At 45.7% G+C, this 14,888-nt stretch overlaps 1 protein-coding gene across 1 annotated transcript in view; it reads right to left on the reverse strand.

Annotated features, from left to right (window-relative positions):
- The window catches only part of Syn3 (synapsin III), a 397,752-nt gene that overhangs the window by 348,497 nt on the left and 34,367 nt on the right, over positions 1–14,888 (reverse strand). The window lies entirely within an intron of this gene.

The following is a 14,888-nucleotide window of genomic DNA, read 5'->3' on the forward strand; positions in this document are numbered from 1 at the left end:
ATGGACTCTCATTCCTCTAGAACAGTAAGTCAAAATTAACTGTTTCTTCTACAAGCCATTTTTGGTTGTGGTGTTTTAACACAGCAACAGAAAAGTTACTAATATTGGGTCCTAAATGCCATTTAAGAGAGAACACGTTTTTAGAGAAGAAAAATATCATTTTGTAAAGCTCTAAATGTATCATTCTGGAGCAATTTATGAGGAACTGTGACAAAGGGCCTGACCCTCTTTCCAGATGGTAGTAAGGGAAGGCAAGAACCCTTTCATCTTTTGCTCTAATTAATAACCTCATTATGTTGCGGCAAGGTGAAAAGAAAAGACTGTTGCTAATGAGCCCACATTGGTAAACTGTGGTAATAACATGGTGATTATGCCTGATGCCTTCTAAATTCAGCTCCAGATTGCTCAATTAGCAACATTACAGACAATTTAAAAAAGCTAGTGCATGTGTGTGGCAGAGAAAGAAGTTCAAAGGAAATTGCAAAACAGGAGAGCTGGTCACTAGACATGTGAAGGAAAGGATTGAGCCAAGCGGGGTGTAGACCCTGGGGTTGCCTTGCTGCCCAAAGGCAACAAGAAAGCCCTGGATTGAAGACATATCCGGGGTTCGATAGAAAAGTCAGAGGCTGGTCTTTTTCAGATTTGAATTTCTAGAGTTATTTCCAAACCATGAATTATAAACAATTCAAAGTTCAAGAAGGAGAATGCCGAAGTCCCAGGGCAACAAGATTCTGTTGTAGCACAGAGTTTAGGCAGCAAAGGAAAGGAAAATGCTCGGTATTTAACTATCTAAAACATCAAGAGCAATGGAAATGAACACAGAGGTACCCAAGCCCCCTCTCCATCAAGATGGCTCACTGGTCCCTGTCGTAGGATCTTAAACAGTGGTCACCTTGGAAGAATCACATTACTCCCATAGTGATTGCAGTAGATCAGATGTTATCCCCAAGAAACATACACCCAAGTCCCAATCTCTGGTACCTTAGGGAGCCCTTTTAGGAAACAGATTTTTCACAGATGTAACTAAGGCAACATCTGAAGAGGTGATTGTCTTGGATTCAAGTGAACCCTAACTCTAATGACAAGCCCTGAGAAAAGCAGACACAGAGAGGGTGGAAGTCATATGAAGATGGAGACAGATCCTAGAATGAGGTAGTCACGAGCACAGATGGCCAGGATACTCCAGAAGGCAGAGGGAGTCAATGAAGACTCTTCCTTAGCGCCTGGGGCTCGAGGGGGAAGTGCTGAAATCTGATGTAGACCATCTAACATCTAGATCTAGGAGAGGTTTGTTGTATTAACTCTCCCAGTTTGTATAAATTTTCCAAAGCAAGCCTAGGTCACAAATAAAATAACAGAGAAATGAGTGCAACTTCAGCATTGCATGCAAAGCCACAGGAGATCTCCAAGGGTCAGTATTATCAGTGGGCTGCCCTGCCATCTCCACTAGACACCAGACTCCTGCATGCAGATGTATGGTCTCTTGCTCCCCCTCTCTCTCTGTGTCTTTCTCTGTCTCTATCCCTTTCTATTTGCAATATAGCAGCTACCTGTTTCACAAAAATTTAAAGAATAACTTAAATTTTCTGCACGAATGAACATTTTAACTGCAAATTTGCCTTCTATTGTCTTCATGTAATTTTTTATAAAAAATGCTACACCTGAGGCCTTGTGGTACAAATTCATGTGTACTCAAGAAGTCACATGGACATGTAAGCTACTCAATGTACCAGCCAATGACTTTCGTTAGTCCTTCTGACTATTAGTTTTAACACCTGTAAAACAGAGATAGCACTACAAACAATATCTATCCTTAAGGTTTTGTGATGATTCAAATTTTTGATGATCAGGTGAGACACAGGCTTCTGTGAAGAGCTGCAATTACGATTATTTTTCCAATTTCACTGTCCCAATAAGAGTGAACAGAACACATCAAAAATGGTAGAACTGGAGAGTGGCATGCACGAGGTCCCCTGAGCACCACTGTCTAACTCTGGCTTTGTTCCTCAGTCTGGAAAAGCTTGGTGGAACGTTGTGTCCTGCCTCCCTGCAGAGCCTTCAGGGGCCCCAAAACTGACCAGCTTGGAACCCTGCACTAACACCCACCCTAGCTAGATCTGACTGCCATCCCAACTGGGTCTGCCGGAAGCACAGCCTGCAGAGTAGGATCCACCGTGACACAGCCTGAGGTACAGCTAACAGATAGGTTACCCTGACCTCCATCATCTGCCCCACTGGTTTTTGATGTGTTGTCCCATCTCCCTTGTCCCCCAGTCTTGCTTAATTCCTTTAGGAGCCACTGTCCACAGACTTCTGGACCCCCACTGCTTTCTCTGTGTAGCTCCACCCTCTCCTATATATTACCAGGTGAATTCTAGCCACAGTGGTTCTCCTGAGCTTCAGCCTTTGAGTCCTCCTCACCTCGGCGTTAGCAGAGCTCAACGTGCTCTCCCACATTCCCTGCCTCCAGGAAACTCCCTCCAGCCGGTTATTTCAGATGATTATAAGGATAATTGCTTCCTTTCTGCAAGAACCTCAGTCCTGAAATGCCTGCTGTAGGATTTCTATGAATGGAAAATGTATTTTGCCTGCTCTTATTGCGTTAAAGGAGACTATAAATAGATACACACACACATACATATAGTATAATTTAATGATCTTTTAAAAATATTTATTTATTTTTTATTCACTTCACCCAGACTGCGGCCTCCCACTCCTGGTCCCCACCCCCCTCACGGAGTCCCTCTTCCTGTCCCCCTCCTCTTTACCTCTGAAAGGTTAGAGGCTCCTCTGGGTCTTGCCCCCAACCCTGGCACATCACATCTCTGCCAGGCTGGCCATATCCTCCCTTATTGAGGCCAGACAAGACAGTCCAGTTAGGAGAGCATATTCCACCGATAGGCAACAGCTCTTGGGGTAGCCTCTGCTCTAGTGTTGGGGGACCCACATAAAGAGCAAGCTGCACATCTGCTTCACATGTGCTCGGGGCTAAGTCCAACCTGAGTGTGCTCTTTGGTTGGTGGTTCAGTTTCTGAGAGCCTCCAAATATGAAGATTAGTTGAGTGCTGGTCTTCCTGTGAAGTTCCTATTCCTTTAAGAGCCCTCAACTCTTCTCCAAACTCTTTCATAAGAATAGCCGGAGCCCACCCGATGTTTGGCGGTGGGTCTCTGCATCTGTTTTAGTCAGCTGCTGGGTGTAGATTCTCAAAGGACAGTTAGGCTGAGTTTTAATGATCTTTTTATAGTTAGTGTTTTTCATTATCGTTAGCTCAAACCTTAGCCTAACCTAAGGTTATATAGACATTCTGCGATATTTCTTACTAGAATATACTGACTGTTGTTGTGTGTCAACTTGACACAAGCTGGAATCATCACAGAGAAAGGAGCCTCCCTTGAGGAAATGCTTCCATGAGATCCAGCTGTCAGGCATTTTCTCAGTGATCAAGGGTGGGAGGGCCCATTGTGGGTGGTGCCATCCCTGGGCTTCTGGTCACGGGTTCTATAAAAAAGCAGGCTGAGCAAGCCAGGAGAAGCAATCCAGTAAGCAGCACCCCTCCATGGCCTCTGTATCAGCTCCTGCCTCCAGGTTCCTGCCCTGTGTGAGTTCCTGTCCTGACTTGCTTTGGTGATGAACAACAATGTGGAAGTGTAAGCGGAATAAACCCTTTCCGCCCAACTTGCTTCTTGGTCATGGTGTTTTGTGCAGGAATAGAAACCCTGACTAAGACATAGAAACTCTGTTGTTTTATGTATCACATTTGACTTCTTTGATCCACATAGAAATAACTTTTAATGCTCAGTCTCCATCTGGTTAGGCAGCTTTTTGCCACCATTTGCTGAAATAACTGTATTTTGCTTTGTTTTGTTTTTTTTCTCTTTTCAAAAGGATCACATTTGAACCTTTGCCAAACACCAACGTATTTCTTTTGTGGCACTCTAATTTTCTTTCTGTGTCAATATGAGGCATCGAATTCAGGATCTCGAATATGCTAGGTAAGTGCTCTACCACTGGGCTGCATCTAGATCTCTTTTAGTTTTTAAAATTTGATATAAGCTCTCACAAAGTTGTCCAAACTGGTCATGAATACACTATGTAGTCCAAAGACTGGTCTTGTACTGGTGATCCTGTGACCTTATCCTCTCAAGTAGCCGGAGTCACAAGCCTATCCCAGCAGGCCCAGCTGCTTTGAATTCTCTATCCTAGTCTGTTGTCTATGTCTATCCTGGAGTCTTTCAAGTTGTCTCTGTTACTGTTACTTTGTAGGGAGTCTTGGCAGTGACCATTGTATAAAATGAAAGCCACCCAAACAAAAGAAAATACAAAGATAATTTAGGGTAAGCCTTCTGTCCTTTCAATCTACAGACAAGATGACGTGTTATATGCCCACTCTATAATACATAAACACCAGGCCACCAGCTGCCATCAAAGGTTCTGTCCTGAGCAAACTAGTTAGATGCTTCTCACTAGATATGGCCGACTGGCCACTGCATGTTCTATATATCTATGCTGTTCTGTATATCTGCCCAGTATTGCAGTGAACTATCTCAAAGATTCAACGGACATTAAGAACTGCTCATTAGCATCAGCTATATTCAATCAATCCTTAGCAACCGAATGTTGTCTCTAAAGGTTGGGGGTGTGACTAAGTGAGGGAGTGAGTCTTCCCATTACTGAGTCATCCTCTCTACTGAGGGCCCTTGTGTGTATCTTCCACTACTCACACAGTCTGCAAGAAATCTTTTGGCTTTATACATGAAGTTTCGAGTTTCAGCACAGCTCCAAAAAATCATCATCTTAGTTTTCCTTCTGCCTCCCTAGAAGTATAAGACGATACTCTTGCGATGAACTAAGGTACTTTTTTATCTACTTCTTGCTACCAAGGGTGCATAAAAGTATTTCCCTCCCTTTTCTCTCTCTGTTTTCTTCTCCTTCTTCTCTTCCTTCCTCCTTCCTTCCTTTTTGATGATTTCTTCTTATTTTTTAAAATGTGTATTGGTGTTTTGCTTGCATGGATTTCTGGATGAGGGTGCTGGATCCCCTGGAACTAGAGTTGCAGACAGTTAGTTGTGAGCTGCCACGTGGTTACTGGGAGTTGAAGAGCAACTTGTGCTCTTAACCTCTGAGCCACCTTTCCAGCTCCTCCTTTATTTTCTTAAAGTTTATTTTATTAGTGACTTTTATGTCTCTCTCTGGGTGTGTTTGTTCCCTTCTGTACAGGTGCCTGAAGAGGTTAAAAAAAAATCCCCTGAAATTGGAGTTACAAAAGGTTGTGGACGTATATGCCGGCCTCTGAATGCAAGCATTCATACTTGCCGAGCCAATTCTCCAGCCCCTGCTAGTAAGTATGCTACTTTGGAAAATGTTCAGAACTGTTGGGACTCTTATCTTAGGAGGGAAAACAATTGCATGACACATTCCTAAGATATGACCTGGAGACATCATTAAGAAAGGTAGGTGCTAATGCTTTGATCTGAAGGTGGGTTGTATGAAGCATAAACAGGCTTGCACATATTTTGTTATTCTTTTAAAAAGCCGCAGGCAGAGCTTTCCAACATCGATGCCAAGGACACCTGAGCTTTCCTATTTGAAATTTGCATGAAGAAAGGGAGAAAAGGTGGAGAGAGATCAGCCTTGAGCTTTGGGTTAGAGCTAAAGACTACAATTTGACATTGACCCTAGGCTATGGTCTCATTCTCTCTTGGCTTTAATTTTCTTTATCTTTAATTTGGATAACCGTAATTGGAGTAGTCAATTATCTCCATGGGCTCTTTCATTTTTATATGGTCTGTTTCTCAACCAGGGACCTTCAGTTACCCAGCCCACCTCACTGCACCCCACTCTGCAATCTGTTAAAATAGCAATCTTTATGAGAAAGGTGCATCAAGCAAGAACATGTTTCACAGAGAACTGCTCACTGCTTTATGGTCAGATCTGGCACACAGTAGGTATTCAAAACCACTTCTTTAATAAACTATTACTCTCATAATTTGAATGTAAATGGGGCTGTGTTTGGTCTTGATGATCCACTCCAAAGAACTTGGAAATCACCTGGGAGACACACTCTGCATGTGTTTCTGGGGGCGTTTCCAGAGAAGATTAAACAATGGGATAGCCGGCTTTCAGAGTGGGTCCGTTTCAATGGTCAGGCCACGTACTAAGAGGTCTGAGGAGAAAGCAGTGTCCCCACTTCTGCCTCCTCTTACTGAGCAAGTACATGGATTGCTGCTGCTACTACTCTCTTTTGTGGTCCCGGTTCTCTGTTCTTTATTCTTTCAATCAGACTCATCAGCAAGTCGTCAGTTAGTTTCCAGGCCTCTGGTGCTGCTCTCGTGTTGCTGAGGCGGCCAGATTTGCAGGCTGGGTAGCTGTTAGGTTCTCAGACCCTCCAGTATGCAGAAAGCCATTGTTGGGCTCCTAGGCCTACTGTGTAAGCCAATCTAATAAATGCTCTCCTACAATAGATATATACTCTATTGGTTCTGTTCCTCTAGGAAACCCTGTCTACAGGCAATGAGTCCCACATCTGCTAGGTAACTTGCCTTTAGGAACTGCATTGCCAGAGGTTATGAAATCACAGTGATCAGTAAAGTATTTCTGGACAGATAGTAGGGAGAAAACTCAAGATAACTGGCATTGAAGAAAAGTCTAAGTGAGGACATGGAACAATGGGGCAATGGAATGATAAAATGTCATCTGTCGTAGAGACACTGGGCCCATGGGTGAAGGCAGCAGAAGACAGAGGTAGAACCTAAGAGTGGGGTTCCCTTCCTAAGACTTTGTGACTCCTGGGGAAGAGGTATGTGTGCCATCCTACACTGTATTCATATGCTGCTGCTGGAACAGATTACTGTGGGTCTAGGGAGTTTAGACAACATAAACTCATCTCCTTGCTCTGTAGGTCAGAAGTCTAGGTTATCTTGGCGAGTCTCTGTTCTGTGTTTCCAAGGCCAAAGTCAAGATGCTGGCCGGCTGGGCTCTGACTGGGAGACTCAGGGAAAAAGTTGCCTCCAGGCACTGAGGGAATTCAGTTCTTGGTAACTGTGGTTCTGAAGCATTGACTTTGCCGATCTATGTGCTACTTAGGTGGTGTTCTCCTTGTCATACTGAGTCCTCTTTCTCCTTGCTCTCTTTTCCTTTTGAGATAAGGCCTCATGCAGCCTCCACTGCCTTTAAATCTGAGAGACAGCCAGGAATTACCTTGACTTTCTGGTCCTTCAGTCTCTACCTCCCAAATTTGAAATTAGAGGCATACACATCTCACACAGTTCACAGTGTTAAAGGTTGAACCCAGGGATCTGTGCATGCCAGCCAAGCACCCTGTCAACTGAGTGACATCCTCAATTCTGCATTCCCCATCTTGGGATAGATAACAGAATATAAATTTTGCTCTATCTCAGACTTTTTCTGATTTCTTTTTTTTTTCTTTTTCTGATTTCTAATTCCGATATATATTCTATCTCTTACCAGAGGAAGTTCCATGTTTTCCAGGGCCTGTGTGATCCTGTGGTTAGATTGGGTTAAATCAGATTCTCTGGGTCACACACTCCATAGTTTCATGCTCTTAACATGCAGTCACATCTACAATGTCTCCTGGGGTAAGATTTCCACAGGTTCCAGGAATAGGAAGAAGACACATTTAGGGGAATTAAGCAGGAAAAGATGGTGAAGAGGAGTAGCGGTTTGATTTTAAGGACATTTATTCAGCTCCTTGTAATATCCAGGCTCTGGTATAGATCATACATATAGCTAGAATCAGATCTGGCAAGAAAGTCTCTACTATATCCTCCTAGATCAGGAGGAGTCCTTTTTTGTTCCAAGAACGCACAGGGAGAGCAATATGTGCACACAAACACATGTGTGCACACACAGAGGAATAGAAATCAAGTGAACTCAATTTCCTATAAGGCCTCTGGCTATACTCTCAGGAACACTGGCACCTGACAAGGATGTCAAGCCAAGTAGATGATATGACTGAAAGCACGGGGCATTCATGTCTCCTTACTGATAATTGCATTTGCGATGGTAATACATAGTGATGACAGTGTGGAAGGGGGTGATTGCAGCTTGTGATTATGATAATCTGTTGAAAGGATGTTATAAGGCCAACAGATCAATGAGAAAGAGAATGAAATTGAGGCTTGGAACTGGATGACTGACTGGAATGTACGAAAGATATCAAGAATGTGTGGGAACTCGAAGGTAGCAGCTATCAGACTTGACCATGAAGGAGGATTTCAACACAAAGAGATGTTGTCCAGAGAGCCTGAGAAAGGCAAGATGTTGGCAGACAGATTACTCTGGAATCCAAGGGTGGCTGATAAGATTCTGAACATTCCTGTCAGTTAGTGAAGACATATCTGGTGCAGCTTGTATCCTTGAGGCCCTTACTTAGAGTGTGTCCTCACACCGGGGCTTTAGCATTCATGCAATTTGCAGGAGAGACAGAGAGAGACAGACAGGTACAAAGGCAGAGATGGACACTAAGTTTAGTGAGTGTGTGTGTGTGTGTGTGCATGTGTGGTGTAGATCTCAGGTAGTAGGGCCTTTCCCAATGCCTATTCATTGTGACACTCTATAGATAGAGTGTTGTGTGTTGTGTGTGCCTGGTAACTGTGGAGGTCAGAAGGGGGCAAGAATGTGTGGGAACTCGAAGGGTAGCAGCTATCTGTTTTATTAGCAGCAGCTACTCAGAACATCCATGGCTGTGCTTGCGGGGGGGGGGGGGGGGGGGGGGGGGGGGATGGAGCCAGTGCTGTATGTGTTCTGTCTTCTAAACTGCGCCATAGGGTGCCTGGCTCTGAGTTGTCACTAAACTCATTGTCTTTCTTCTGCTCTTCAGTGTTTCGGACGCGCTATCCCTGGAATGCGTTCTTCTTCTTTCCGTAGCCCTGTTGTATTAGCTGTGTACCAGCTGCAGTGCATTTTTTACCATCTTGAGTTTCTGGTACCGAGAGGGCCCGGCTCTCCTGGTTCCCCTTCCATCCATATGCTCTCTGTGTCCTACGACTATTAGTTAACCAGAGATATGTGCATTACGATTTGGAGTAGAGGAGCTGGAGAGATGGCTCAGGGGCTGAGAACACTTGTTAATCTTAAAGAGGTTCTGGGGTTTGTTCCCAGCGCTCACATGGTGGCTTACAGTGCACCTAGAACTCCAGTTCCTGGGGATATGATGCCCTCTTCTGACCTCCACAGAAGGTGCACATAACACATGCAAGCAAAACACCTGTGCACATGAAGTAAATAAATCTACAGAAGAACACTGTTAAGGTAACTTGGATTACAGGGAAGGTAGGAAGCTACACTGCTTGGGTTTGGATCTTGTATTGAGGGCTTTGCACAAAAGCACTAACCACTCAGGTTACCGTTGGTTTGCTCATCTTGCTACTTAGGGGCCCGAAGTGGGGTGATGGTGATTGTCAAGAGATGATTAAGGCATTTGTAAATTATCATCAGACCTCCCATTCAAACCCCAAACAAAGATTGATGTATTTACTCCCAGGAACAAAACTGGATGCGAAATTCCTCCTATGGGGAGTAACATTCTATACATGAATGGACCTTCCTCCAGTTCCAAAGTTCCCTCACAGCAAAGACAGTGGTGGAAAGGACAAACCCTGGCAATAAGAACATTAAAGGGCTAAGTATAGAACACCATGCCTGGTGTGGCTCATAAGATCCCATGGGGGTCAGTTTCCATTACCTCCCACCATTGCTGGTCCTCTACCTTTGAGGTTCAAGGCCACTGTCCCATTGACATCCTGTCCACACCCAAGGTGTGGAGTGAGCCCTAGATTCCTGTCTCCCATGGAAAGCCCTCTTCTGAGTATCTTCAGGCCATTCAGGTCCTGCTCACTGGTGACCCTGGAGGTGGTCTTCACTCACAGCACCCTTCTGTACTCCACAGCCAGTTTTCCTATGTAACCTTTCCCGCAACACCTTTTCCACAAGACTTCAATACTTAAGATCACCTCTCTGAAATATTTAATTGTCTCATGACCAAAAAAAAAAAAGCTCTACAGTGCAGAGACTGGGTCCCTTTGGTCCACTGTCCTATGCTGTGATCAGAGACTGCCTGGTGAGTGGCAGCAGTTGCTTGATGACTGAGGTGGGTTACACAGAAGGCAACTTGGCTGATCTCTGGTGTATAGAGCCTTATTGGGGTACCATGTCACTTGGCAGGAACTTGACATCGATCAATGTGAAGTTCCTCTCCCAGCCTTTGAGCAGGAACTCCTGTGTCAGCCATAATCCCCTCCACCTAGGGTGGAGTGCTCAGACCAAGGTGAAGCCTATTGTTCTTCAAGGACCTGCAGTTTCCTGAGAAATACTAGCCACCTGTGGAGCAATTGAACTGGTTCTGCTGAGAAGCTTCCAGCGTTTGGGGAACGGGTTTTCCCCTGCCTATATATTTGGAGTTCTTCATGAAACTTTGAGACCTTGAACAGCAATGTTGTCTTGGTCTCCAACTCTTTTTGCCACCTTCCCATACACCCCCAGCTTCCCTTCCAGGTAACCTGTTCAATGTAATGGCGGGCAGTTACACTCTGGGATGGCACTTGGAAAGGTAGGGACTTCTTTCCAAGGTATGTCACCTGAGACCCAAACCCTTGGACACTCTTCACATTGTGCCAAGCAGTCGCTGTTATGTGAGGTGACTTATGTTCTAATGTGTACACTGACTGGGCAGATGGAGAGAGACTCCATGGCCTCAGGCTTTGCCCTTGGCCGGTAGCTGCCCTGCTTTTTGCCTTTACACATCTATAATATTCTAAGTCCATCTACCTGTAGCATCTACCAGCCAAGGCCTGGCCTGCCTCTTTGTCCATTCTGCCTGATCCTCCTACCTCAGTGCTGGCAAGCACTTGACAGAGTGCCAAGGCTTGTAGCCAGGAGGGCTGTTTCCTGCCCATTCCCCTCTGCAGGCTGTATTTTTAGTTCCCAGAGCCCAGGGCTCTATGATGTCCTCAACGAACATCTGAGACTGAACTCTTTCCACCCGCTCAGGTTCATCTTGCAAACAGAAGAGGCTCTGAAAAAGCCTGTGCTCTGGCTCAGCGGCCTCTTCCTCCAGATGAGGAAGTCCTACTTGGGCACAGGACCTGGCATCTCATGGAAGCTTCAGGTCATGGAGCTACAGCTCAGTGGTACACCTGTGACTTTTCTGCAGCGCCTGGACCAACTACTGTGCGGTGATCAAAAGTACCTTTTGCCTACCAGAAAAGCACCCTGTGTGTAAGAGAAATGTTGAGCAGAAAAGTCAGGGTCTGGGGTTGGGAGAGAGAGAGAGAGAGAGAGAGAGAGAGAGAGAGAGTGAGAGAGAGAATGTATATATGCATGCACATAGGTGTTTGTGTAACTACATAAGTATGAGTATGCACGTGAACAAGAAAGGTAGGGAAAGATAAATATATAAAAACACATCAAAATAAATATTTAAGAAAACTGATAAAAATAAGATAATACTCAACATTTCTAAATGTGGAAATATTGGAATATTTAAACCAAAACAGACAGCAGTGATTTGCAGTTTCGATGTGGTCCTCACCATGGTTTATTACCCCCCTTCCCTGCTTTAGAAGAGCTGGCCGCTCTTTGTCCATCTCTCGCCTGCAAAATGAAGGCAGCAGCAGTGTTTATCTGCACCACGGAGCCTATAGTGACTAAAGCCGAGACCAGTGCTGTTACATGGCTGTTACCTCTGAATCATATGGGCCCGTCTTAGAAAGCAAAAGGAACTTGGGAGACTCAGGAGGCTCAGAAACTCACTGGATTCAGAAGGCCTCTCCCCAAGGTTATGAACAGCTTCTGAGAGAAACCTCTCCTGTGGAGCTGCCAACCACTTGGGGGTGGGAGCTCTAAAGATTCAGGTTTGCGAATGATCTGTTGCCTGTGCTGTGGTGGGGTTTTTAGTCACGAGTTGTTTAGTCGTGTTCCAGAGGTAACTCCAATAAACTCAGTGGCTCACTGAGCTGGAGTTTGGTGAAACTCTGTCTGCTGTTCTGCCTCATCTGAGGTGGACAGACCTTTTCATATGTGTCTCCCCAGGAAAAGGCCCACAATAGAAATACCAGGTAATGAAGGTGATTGCTGTTATTAGCTTGTCCACCCCAGCGGGGGCGGCTAGGGTGAGAGGCAGCAAACGCCATCGCTGGAATGAGATTCTGGAGTGAGGGCATTGTGTGACGAGCTAGCTGGATACACTGAACAAAAATGTGTGCAGAATGGGTGATAGGAACATCTTATCCATATGGGCTTGAGAATAACTGTTCTTTGTATGTTTCATTTTCAAGGTCCAACACCATTGCCAAGGTTGTAAGAAGGGAAAAAGAGCACATAGCCACTCATTTCTTTGTTCCCCTTGCTATCTCAGACTTGGAGGACACTGCCTGGAGCCACTGGCAACCGGTGTCTCATCTCCCGTCCAGTCCGTCTAACCTGCACAGAGGACAGCCCTGTAATCCCAAGAGAGACTTTACCACTTCCTGCTACTACTGAGCCCTCTGGAAATGTGGCCGGGTTGTGCCCAGGGAGTGTCCCCTTTCTTTCCTCCTCCAACTGTGCCTGACGAGCTAGGGAGACAGCAGGGTGAGCACTCAGGGTGCAAAGTGCTGGGAAGGAAATGAAGAACGTTCAGTGAGGTCAAGCATGTGTAAGCTGTGACCCTGGATCAGAAACCCTGAGCCCATGACATCGTGCAGCAGTGACATTTAAGGAAGAAGACCCCAGGAAACAGGAACAGGAGGAACCAAGTTCCGTGTGTTCCACAGTGATATTTCATTGCCAAATAAATGCGACGTAAAAAACTACCATCTCAGGTTTACAGAGAAGTACTGTTAGGTATTCATGCACGGTTGTACAGTCACCATGGTGCCCTTCTCTAGAAGTCTGTACATGTGTAAGCAGGAAGAAGCATGAAGAGGTGTCGGTAGGCTGACTTGTGCATGCACATGCAGGTGGAGGTCAAAGGGCGACCTTGGGTGTTGTTCTTCATGAAGCATCTCCCACCTTTTTTTTTTCCTCTTTTGAGACAGGGTCTGTCATCCACCTGGGATAGATCACTGAGAAGTGCCTCTAGCCACTAGAAGGGCTCTGCCTCTTTGTAGTAAGAACTGCAGCAGCTTTTGGAGAGATCTGAGCCACAAGAAGGTCAGGGTGAGCTTTTGCTACTCCACAGTTTCTTCAGAGACTGAAACATTCTATCCTGCAGGGAAGTTCCTTAGGCAGGAAGGTAAACAACTCAAAACACCTTCAGAAAGTCCCTGAAACTGACCAGACACACTAAGACTGTCTCTACCAATGTAAGCAACAACAGTTGAAAGTCCCTCTGAGACTAGCTGAACACAACTAGAGGACTCCGAGACCAGTCCAGCTGCCTGAAAGAAGCAGACACCAAAATGCTTTCAGGGAGGAGTTTAGACAACTGAGGCACCTGGAAAGGGCACTCTCCGACTTGTTGATCTGTCCGCAGGCTATTCCGTATGCTCCAGGTTCCTAGCTTTGTGAGCCGTCCGCCATATGGGTGTGGGCTTTGGTGATACAGCTATCTGAGTCATTTCTACTCCTGGAAGTAACTCCTCACCCATATTCCTGTAAATGACCTCAATAAAATCATGGTTTCACTAAGTTGGACTTTGGTGGTATCCATTCTTTGGTCTGTTGTAGGCCCTATCTCGGATGAGTAGATGTGTGTGTTGCATCTCCCCAGGAAATGTTTTGTCATGTAACAGTTGTTTCCAGCCCTGGGAGCATCAGGCCCCAACCTAGAAAACCCCTATCCCTTCTTCCAAGACCAAGGGAGGCAAAGACTAACCCAACCCTCCTTTGCCCAGGCCGCCCAAGGCCAGCAAAATTCCACAACTCCAAAGCTGCTCAATTTCAGAGCCATCCCACTGCTCCAGAGGTGGTGAAGGGTTAACCAAATGCAAACACAGTCAATGTGGTGAGAGGAGATACTTCCTTTCCTTGGCTCGCACACCTGCTACAGGAAGCAGACACGTGCTCTCTGGGACCCAGAGGCCTGGCTGAACTTGCATCTCGACGAGCAAATGAGCATCGCCTGGACACAGGATGGCTTAGCACGTCCCAAGCTAGTTTTCGAGAGCTACTGAATAGCCTAAGGCCCCATCTGTTTTCAATCTTGTTAAAAGGGCCTCATGCGCTGGCGCCTATTTAAAATAACGCACACATGGTGTTTCTAAAACGGAGAAGGGAAAGGGGCTGTGCTTTCCCTACCGGCATAGATTATGTGTTTGTTTTGGAGCAGGCATTGGGAGTTCTGAGACAAGACACAGCTAATTTCTCTTTCTGAGGTTGATTTGCAAGTCCCTGGGCTTTCTGCTCCAAGCATATTAAGCAGCCCAGTTTGAACTGGTCATCCTTGCAAAGGTCCCCTGTGAAATGGTTCCAAGTTAAGAGGAGGCTCAGCAAAGGGGAGGCCCTGGGGCCGCTTTCTTGTGTGTAAATGGGCTGTTTCTCTACTTCCTTTCTCTAGCAGGGGCTCATGTTTCTAGAAGTTCAGGTCCTTTTCCCAGGCACTCATTCTCTTCTCGGGAGGCCACAGGAGCTCCAGTACGGTGTGGCCAGGTAGAGCCTGGAGCCAACGTGAACTGGATCCCTAAATGAAGATAGGAAGGGGCAGTGTCTAGGAAGAGGTCCCTCCTAGGCTCAGCTTGTCCTGTGTCAAGAAGCAGAAACAGGGAACTCTCAGACCTTTTATCCTGCCCAACCAATGAGGTGCTGGAACTCAGTGACTGTTATGAACAGGGTTGCAAGTGATGAACATGTATAAATATCTGGTTCAATCCTGGCTTTTGATTCTTAGGGGGTACCCACAGCAGTGGGACTGTGTGGTGGTTTGAACAGGTATGGCCCCTGCAGACTCATG

This window comes from Apodemus sylvaticus, chromosome 20, assembly GCF_947179515.1.
Source record: "Apodemus sylvaticus chromosome 20, mApoSyl1.1, whole genome shotgun sequence".
NCBI classification, from domain to species: domain Eukaryota; kingdom Metazoa; phylum Chordata; class Mammalia; order Rodentia; family Muridae; genus Apodemus; species Apodemus sylvaticus.